Source organism: Galeopterus variegatus, unplaced genomic scaffold (genome assembly GCF_000696425.1).
Source record: "Galeopterus variegatus unplaced genomic scaffold, G_variegatus-3.0.2 Scaffold2258, whole genome shotgun sequence".
Lineage (NCBI taxonomy): Eukaryota > Metazoa > Chordata > Mammalia > Dermoptera > Cynocephalidae > Galeopterus > Galeopterus variegatus.
This window is the reverse complement of record NW_007728369.1, coordinates 120,336-129,174: the sequence shown is the minus strand read 5'-3', so window position 1 is coordinate 129,174 and position 8,839 is coordinate 120,336. Positions and strand designations below refer to the sequence as shown.

The window sequence follows — 8,839 nt, the reverse complement described above, 5'->3', positions numbered from 1 at the left end:
CGTGTGTGCGTGTGTGTGTGCGCGCGGACACGTGTGTGCGTGCGTGTGTGTGTGCGCGCGGACACGTAAGTGAGCGGACGGGCGCGGGGGACGTCAGGAGCTGGGACTGTCAGGGGCAGGTGAGACTTGAGAGTCATTTGTCAATGTGCGGGGTGGGCAAACCGGGACAACTAGTCAGAGAAGAGCTTGTGCAGCCCGAAACAGATGAGCCTGAAGACACAGTACCTAATGCAACTGTGCGTTGATTGTGTGTATGCAGCGTGGACTCCGGGGAATAAGTCTTTGAACTTTGCCGTGGGTCTGTCGCTGATTTTGGCTGTTTTCTGATTACATTTCACTTCAGCTTTCAAATCAGTCACATTAGGAAGTACCTGAAATTCATAGCCATGTCTTCTAGGATTTTGCTTGCATTCGTCGTGATTCAAGAGCTCACTTCCATTTTTGTGGGTCTTCCACCAATAGGAAGCTATTTCTAGAACCTTTTATTTGATGATTTGATAACATCAAGTGAGCTGATTTTTAGCACTAGACTGGGGAGAAAGAAAAAGATAAATATAACGAGGATTAACAGCCTTTTTAAATACAATGACTAGAGAGTGAGGGTATCAAGTTTTAGTAAACAGATTACTGTGAAGCTCTCTGCTTTTGTACTTTACCCCGGGGAGGAGGGAGTGACATTATAAATCAGAAAAGCAAAGCAGATGAATTACATATTCCGCATCATTGTGTCACCCCCATCGAGGCTGGGATCCTTCTGGAGAAAGTATAATGTGGGAATCCAGAAGATGGGTCAGGAACCTCTTTGGCAAAACTCCTCCTTTGGCATGAAAAAAGGAACAGTTGACCAGCATCCAGCTCTACTTGTTCAGTGAGTAGTTAGGGTTCCATTTTTGAAAAAAGAAACAGAATCCAAAATGTTCCAAATGGTGTGGTTGAAGCCATTGGTTATAGCATTTCATTCTGAGGAACAAATTTAAATTTCTTAAGATTTGTATGACCAAAAATTAAAAACACTTTTTAATATATAATGAGGTAGCCCCCTATTGGAGACACTAGATAGCTTTGCTTCAGTTTCAGGAATAAAAGTAACAGTCTGCAAATTGAATGGAATTTTCTACAAATGGAATGGAATTTCTACCTTGTTCTACATAAGAAGGTAGAAATAAAGTTATGATGAGCTTAAAATCATGCAGGACTTTTTCTTTTGAGAGACTTAGGTGCCTTTCAGTGTCTCTTCTCGTTTTGCATGATAGAGGATGTGGTAATGAGGAGGAAAGAAAAGAGAAAGTCTTTATAACAGTTGTGGCCAAATAAGCTATAAATGTGTGTGATACATGGAAAAATAAAGGAAATAAATAAAATTGGATAATTTTCCAAAAATTTCACTTCGTAACCTAAATGGGAGATTTTAAAAGAATTCTATTTTTACTTCTCCCTTTATCCTAATGCCAGGAATTTTATGGGGTGATATCTGTGTCTCTAGTTTAGTCTTACTGGTATTTAACCAAACTCCAGTCTTGAAATACATTGTTTGGGGAGTATTCAAGCTTGGATAATTTGAAAGCATTCTCGTTTTCAGAAGTTTCCTCCTGTCTTTTTGTTTTCAGTGACATGAAAGCATTTTTCAGAGTTATGTACTAATGTTAATTATTCTTTCTTTAACTCGCAGATCTCTAAGGTGTGGTGGAACACTTCTGGCTTCTAGTCCAAATGCCAAGTGTGTGATCTGTGGTGAGTTACTTAATTTCTCTGAACCTCAGTTTTCTGATCTGGTAAATGGAGATAATATCACTCACAAAACTGGTAAGAGTATTACATAAGATAATGTATGTAAAGGACTCCGGCTAGTATAGCTGCCTAGAGAGGGACCTAAACAAATCATAACACCTTCCTTCTGCTGTGAGGTAGTAAAGAGAACAAGGTGAGCCTGGAAGGTAGAGGACCTGGTTTTTGGTCTCTGCTTCAACCACTTCTTCGAGGACCAAAGTTACTTGGCCTATGAAGGCCTCAGCTGCCATTAAAATCAGGTTAGAAATGTAAGTCTCTTACTTAGAGGTTGGATGAAATGGACTTTAAGGCCTCTTTAATAAGGTGATCCCTCTGATGACATAACTCTGCCCCCTTTAGACATTTACTGCTTTTAGAAATAGTACTTGTTGGTGGCAGAGGCATGTGTTTCTGTGTAAGTGAACTGGTTTTATTATAAGTCAGGGTGGACTTGTAGGAAAGTCTGGTTAACTCTGTTGTGATTGCTTCACTTACCCTCCGCCTTCTGGCTAACATAGATTCTAGTTGCCTATGAACATCGCCTGTGATTTAGCTAATATGAGCTCACCTATTATGTGCAATGTTTTCTTTAAACTTTTATTTTCAAAATTGGAGGAGTGTGGCTTAGCTTTGTTTTGTTTGAGAGATGGTATAATTTCATGGTTTAGAGCATGGACTTTGGAGTCTAGAAGAAGAGATTTGAATTCTGCCTTTGCTACTTAGTCAGTTTCCATTTCTGCTACTTATTTACATGTTTTTGGGCAAGTAATTTAACCTTGCCCACCCTTGGGGTTATCACAAATGGGAAATTAAATAATCTATGTAAAGTTTTTAGCATGGATTCAAGCAGACAGTAGGCTTGCATTAATAGTAACTATTACTTTTTCTTTGTTCAGCAACTATTTACTGAGGTCCTACTATGTAGGGATAGAGAAATGAACAAAAGAGGCTCAGTTCTTCCTTCATGGAGTTTCTGCTCCTCAATTCTAGCATGCTATTGATATTGAGATATGCCATTTAATAACAGTTTCAATTGTAAAAGGCATTCTACTTTCAGATCTGCTGAAATGTGGTGAGGGGAGAGTGCATTTTAGAATGGAGGATGTACATTATTATTTTTTCTTACTGCATCTATCTAACATTACCTGGAAAACAAAATTTTTAACAAATGGAGATTGTGGGAATTCTAGTTTTCTCAGATTGGGGTTCAGTTCCACTAGGCGTGTATCAAGCCTCTTCTGTGTTCCTGCACTCTGCTGAGAACCAGAGACGTGAGGATGAGTCTGGTTCCTTCACAGAGAAGCTGCCAGTGCGCATGAACAGGGTATTAGAGGAGATGCAGGAAGCAGTGATACTGCCTCAATGGTGCTTTTTTTTTCTTTTTTTTTTTTAGATTGTGAAGTGCTTGTAGGCATAAAATAATGTATACTGTATATGTTAAGTTAGAGGAGATGCAGGAAGCAGTGATACTGCCTCAATGGTGCTTTTTTTTTCTTTTTTTTTTTTTAGATTGTGAAGTGCTTGTAGGCATAAAATAATGTATACTGTATATGTTAAGAAACATAATAAAATGGCAGAAGCAGAACATCAGCCATGCTATTGACACTCCTCCCTTTGTGCTCCTTTCAGGTTGCTCTCTCCGTCCCTACTGCCTCCATAATTTTTACCCTATATTTTGTGCTTATGATTATTTTGCATTTTTTCATAGCTTCACCACCACTAATGTTTTTATCCCTAAATAATATATTTGTTATGCTTGTGTTTCAACTTTGTAAAAATGTATCATACTCTGAATTCTTCTGTTTTTAAGATTTAGCCACACTGGTACTTGTAGATGGAGTTCATTTATTTTTCACTGCTACACAGTATTCTATTTTACGCATGTGCCAGTTTATCCATTTTCTTATTGGTGGACATTGGGGTCGTTTTCTGTTTTTTCTATTTCAAATGATGATGAAATGAACATTCTTGTACATGTATCATAGTATATATGTTCATGAGTTTCTCCCTGTGTTGTATAGTAGGATAGCCACTAGTAATATGTGCCTACTTACATTAAAATTAAAATTAATTAAAATTAAATAATATTAAAATTTCAGCTTTTCAGTTTTATTAACCACATTTTAAGTGCTTAATAGCCACATATGGCTACTGGCTACCATAATGATCCGTGCAGATATATAGCATTTCCATCATTGCCAAAAGTTCTGTTTCCATCCTTTACTCATTTTTGTATCTCCAGTTCTCAGCACAGTGCAGGAGCACTGTAGGTGCTTAATAAGTTGGACAGTGCTGGTCATATGCCCAGGAAAGAAATTACTATGCTGTGAGGTATTCACATCTTCTCCTTCACTAGATAATGCCAACTTGTTTTCCCAAGTGGTTATGCCAGTTTACATTCCCACCAGTTATGGCTGTCCTGTACCCTTGATTTGGTATTGTCAGACTTTTCAATTCTTGCCAGTCTGGTTGAGTGTCTTTTGAAGGCAGCCCAGGGCTTACACAGACAGCAGAGAGATTGTTCTAGCTTCACAAAGCCCAGCACCAGATAGTGAAGAAGGCCCGACCTGTAAAGGGATAATCAGGTGAGAGGTAGGAATGTTTTGTGTGTTGGCTGAAAGGTCAAAATCCAGCTAAAGTTGAGGAGAGAAAGAAAACAGCAAGGAGTGGATTCACATCGTGGAAAACTTCCCTTTGCCTTCTGTGCCATTTCTGCCTATAGTATTAAAAATTTTGACAATAAAGCATGTTATTAGAATGAATGTTCTTTGTTACCGGAGTTAATACTGTATTTGAGTTTTGGCTCCAAATTTATTTAAAGCTTGGATTTGCAGAGTGCCTGCAAACCACTGAAGGCTTGGACATTGCCTTTTTTTGCTGTTGAGAAAGATCCCTCCACACATATACACCATTCAGGTGATTGCTTCTAAGTTTATTTTAAAGGAAGCTTATCCCTATTTTAAGTGAGATTAGAACTCCTGCCTGAGAGTTATTTAGGTTTCAGTGACTTTCAAAGGAGTAAGAATCAGTTGTTAGGTTGCTGTGTGCATGGTCTGATTATAAGACAATTATGAATTGAAGGTTGTCTTTTAGCACTCAACTCACTAGGACTGGTTAAGAGAGATTTATCTACACCCGTGCCCTCTCCAGAATTCAGAAGGCAAGATACACAAAGTTTTTCTCCTAGAAACCTCAGATCTCCTTTATGAAAGTTATGGCACATGGTGATAATGCTGCTTTGCTGTAGTGTAGATTTGGCAGAACATAGCTAATGCTAATCACAGTGAGGAAGAAAGTCACACCCCCAGCCTCTTTGGGGAACTATCCATTCTGCTGAGGTCTCAAAGAAGAACACTAGGAATAGGAATAATAATAACTACAGCAGCTGACATTTATTGGTCATTTACTACTGCATGACAGGCACCATGCTAAGTACTTTTTACATATATTTTATCATTAACTCTCACAACGCCCCATTACTCCCCATTTTAGAGACCAGAAACAGGCTTAGCGTGGTTAAACCTCCTGGGTTTCACAGATAGCATGTGGTTAATTCAGGGCTTGAACTGTAGTCCTTTTGACCCTTAAGCCCTGCTAAGATTATCCTGAATCTTTTACCAAGAATAGATGAGGAGAAGGACTAAGGAAAGTACCAGGTATGACATCTAGGGAAAGTCGTCCTTCCTTTTGTTTTCTGATGGGGTTATAGGAGGCAGGAAATGGAGGAGCTGGAACTGAGGTGGGGTGGGACAGTCAAGGTGGCTGGTATAGGTGCTGAGAGGAGTGTAGTCCTGTATTCTGCAGCAAATTTCATCATTGTGTGTTTTGACGAGAAATAAAAGATTCTACTTCCCTAGCAGCAAGGGAGAGACTGTGAGTGAGGAAAAATGGGTGGGAGGGCCCGGGAGATCAAAATGCCCAGTGGTGCAGACTGTTGCTGAAGCTAGGCCTTAAATTCATGGATACCAACAGCTACCAGATTTGGAGGTTCTACTAGAGTGCACTTTTAAGTGAGAGCTGTATCAATGGCTGGCTTCTCTTCAATGCACTGAACTTCTCTCCTGAAAGCTAGATGATGTTAGTGCTTCCTGCTGTAGATTTGGTTGAGCATTATGATGACCTAGACCATATTTCCAGGTAGCGTTGATAATCCATTCATAGGGGTACATCTCATTTGTAGGTGCTGTTTAATTTTCTTGGTAAGCAGTTTTTATTTGACTGCTCAAAGATGCCATTACTTTAACTCAGGTCGGAAGGATTATTTGAAGTTTTCTTGAACAATAGTCTTTTTTATTATCTTTTTTCATAAATTGTTTCTACAGTCAATCGGAGATGAGGCCATACTTCAGGCTGTTTACCCAGGATTGTAGTTGGCCAAAGCACCCTGAGATCAGCTGACTCTTAAGGACTGACTCATGCTAAACAAACTTCCAAAAAGCTGATGGACTCAGGATGCCAAATTAATAATGAGAAGTAGAGATACCAAGAAAGCTGGGATGCTTTGGTCAGCTGGTCACAGTGTTCTATCCCTGAGTAGGATCTTCCCTGGAAACCAAGTTATTTAAGGTTGCTTGCTAATCATGGAATCTAAGCAGAGCAAGTGGCTGGGTGAATTTAATGACTAGTTTTATGGAGTGTGATTCACCCACCTCCACTATTGGGAAATAATTACACAGCAGATCAGATAGGTGGACTGATCAAGGTACGTGTTCTCTCTGGAGAGTGCTGGAAACACATTGGGAAGTCTGACCTGTTGGCTGTTAATTTTCTAGGCTCCTTACTGTATAGCATAGCTGTCAAGAGCACAGAGTCTAGGTTTATTTATTTATTTATTTAATTTTATTATTTATTTATTTTTAATTAATTCATTTATTACAAATATTCATGAGATACAAAGCTGATTGTTCCCCCTCCTGTCCATGATGTGGGGGCCAGATTCATACTGGGGGCATATCCACTACCAGAAATTACTTTTGTACCCTTTGTCCCCTCCCAATTATCCCTCAACCTCTCTCCCCTTCCCCGTCTCCCCTCAACTCCAATTTGTAGCCCTAGGAATGTTTCCTCCCTCTGTTGGATCATGGCACTACTGTGGTCTTTCTTTCTTGCCTTCCTGGTTTAAATCCTAGCTCTGCCACTACCTGGTTGTGTGATTTAGTCAAGTTGCTTCAACATTCTCTGTCTGTTTTCCTTTTCTTTATCCTTTTTTTGTTTGTTTGTTTCACTTTCTTCATCTGTGAATTAGAGATGATAATAGCAGTAGTACCTATTCATAGAAGACTAAATGGGTTAATATCTGTGAAGCAAATAGAAAAGTGCCAGATCCAGAGTAAGCTCAAATTAAGTCTTACCTGCTATTATGATTAATAATGTAATTATTAATATTATCAGTCAGGAGTTTTTTTATTGCAAGGAAATCCAATTCAAACAAGCTTAAACAAACAAAGAAGGGACTTATTAGACTGTATATATAATTGATTTCTATTATTTGCAGTAGTTATGTTCTATAAAGTCATTGTGAACGCCAGATTAGTGAATACAGAGCCACTGCTTCTGGAGAAATACAGGGTTAGTTTCCAGCAAGCCTCTGGTCACATTTTTTGTCAACCAATTGAAACAGAACCTTATTTTATGTGTGTTTGTGTCTAGACACTTTATTTAGTATATATTTCTTATGAATAATTATATGCAACATTTCTTTGTAATAAAACACTAGTTGAGAAAGGTTTAACATTTTCATGACCCTGGGTAATGTGACAGTTAAGTTTTTTTGGCTTTCAGCCTCACACGAATACTGTCTACTGTGCTTTTTGATTTTTATTGGTCGTCATCTCATGAATCCACAGATTTAACTGCTTTTTTGCCTTTTCTATAGCATGTATAGATGTTACTTTAGCACTTCCTGGGATGGCCTCACAGACTGGCAGGTTTCCTTTTTTTTTTTTTTTTTTTTTTTTTTTTTTGTTGTTGGTTCATTAACACTGGACTCACAGCCAACCTATAATTTATGCATGAGGGAGACTCACAGCCAACCTATAATTTATGCATGAGGGAAATGTATCTAACACACGTATTTTCTCTGTAAGGCACATCACAGCCTTCTTGCACCTAGGAACTCTAGACAGCACTTTAGCTCTATGCTTGGGGGCTATTTTAAATAGCAAAATCACCAAAAAAAAAAGAAGGGGGGCACAAAAAAATGCAGCCTTAAGTAGACTGCAAAAAGGACACTTGTGTACAGTCTGAGAGTTGAGAAAAGAAGGCAGGTGTCATCTGTTCTAGGTTCTACAGGTCAAAGTATCAGGATTTCAAGGCAAGACTGCAGACATCAAAGGTGTCTTACCGAATCTTTTGCAGTGTTTTATTTCCTAGTGAAAAAAGGATGGATTCTAATGGAAATGATGAAGTCTTACTTTGAATTATGAGACAGAACACATCAGGGCTGAATATATCAACCAATCTACAGGAGAGAATTTTCATTGATTTTTAAGAATCTAAAGGTATGAAGGAGATAGCTAGTTGGCTATTCTGTGCAAGCTGAGCTTTTAAAATGACAAACTTCTTCCAGGGTAAAACCATGCCCAAATGGCTACCAATTAAAGATTGGAACACAGATGAAGTTAATTCTTTCATCTTTTCTTGACAGCAATTACAGTACTTTGTCCTTAATTCAGTGACATTAATTTGTATGTACAACTTAATTTTACAACTGCCTTATGGTAATCCTGACTTACTCTTTGAACTCTTGAGGCTTTCAGGAAGGACATCAAAAAGCCCAAAATAAAACATAAAACTGAATTTCAATTTGCTGTCTTAACCAAGAAGTTCTGCTTCTTCCCAAAATTTTTATTCCTTGTCTAGACTCTAGGCTAAAAAAGTATTAAGCTTAAGTGTTATTCTTTGAGTTGATTGTGAAAATTGGGGGGAGGGGAAGAAGATAAAATATAAAACAGGTGGGGCTGGGATGTGGTGGTAGTGGTGGGGGTGGTGTAAGGATGTGCTGTGCCTTTAAATAGACCAGCAACATCACATAATCTATTCATAAGCTAATTTCCCCAGCTTGCTTGATTGC

The 8,839-nt window shown here is 38.5% G+C and overlaps 1 protein-coding gene across 4 annotated transcripts in view; it reads left to right on the top strand.

Annotated features, from left to right (window-relative positions):
* The window catches only part of HERC3 (HECT and RLD domain containing E3 ubiquitin protein ligase 3), a 110,081-nt gene that overhangs the window by 1,292 nt on the left and 99,950 nt on the right, over positions 1 to 8,839 (top strand). For all 4 annotated transcript variants that reach the window (XM_008581080.1, XM_008581079.1, XM_008581078.1 and 1 more), the window contains exon 2: positions 1,670 to 1,731. The gene's annotated coding sequence lies outside the window, so the exon portion shown is untranslated. The remainder of the gene's footprint in view (positions 1 to 1,669; positions 1,732 to 8,839) is intronic.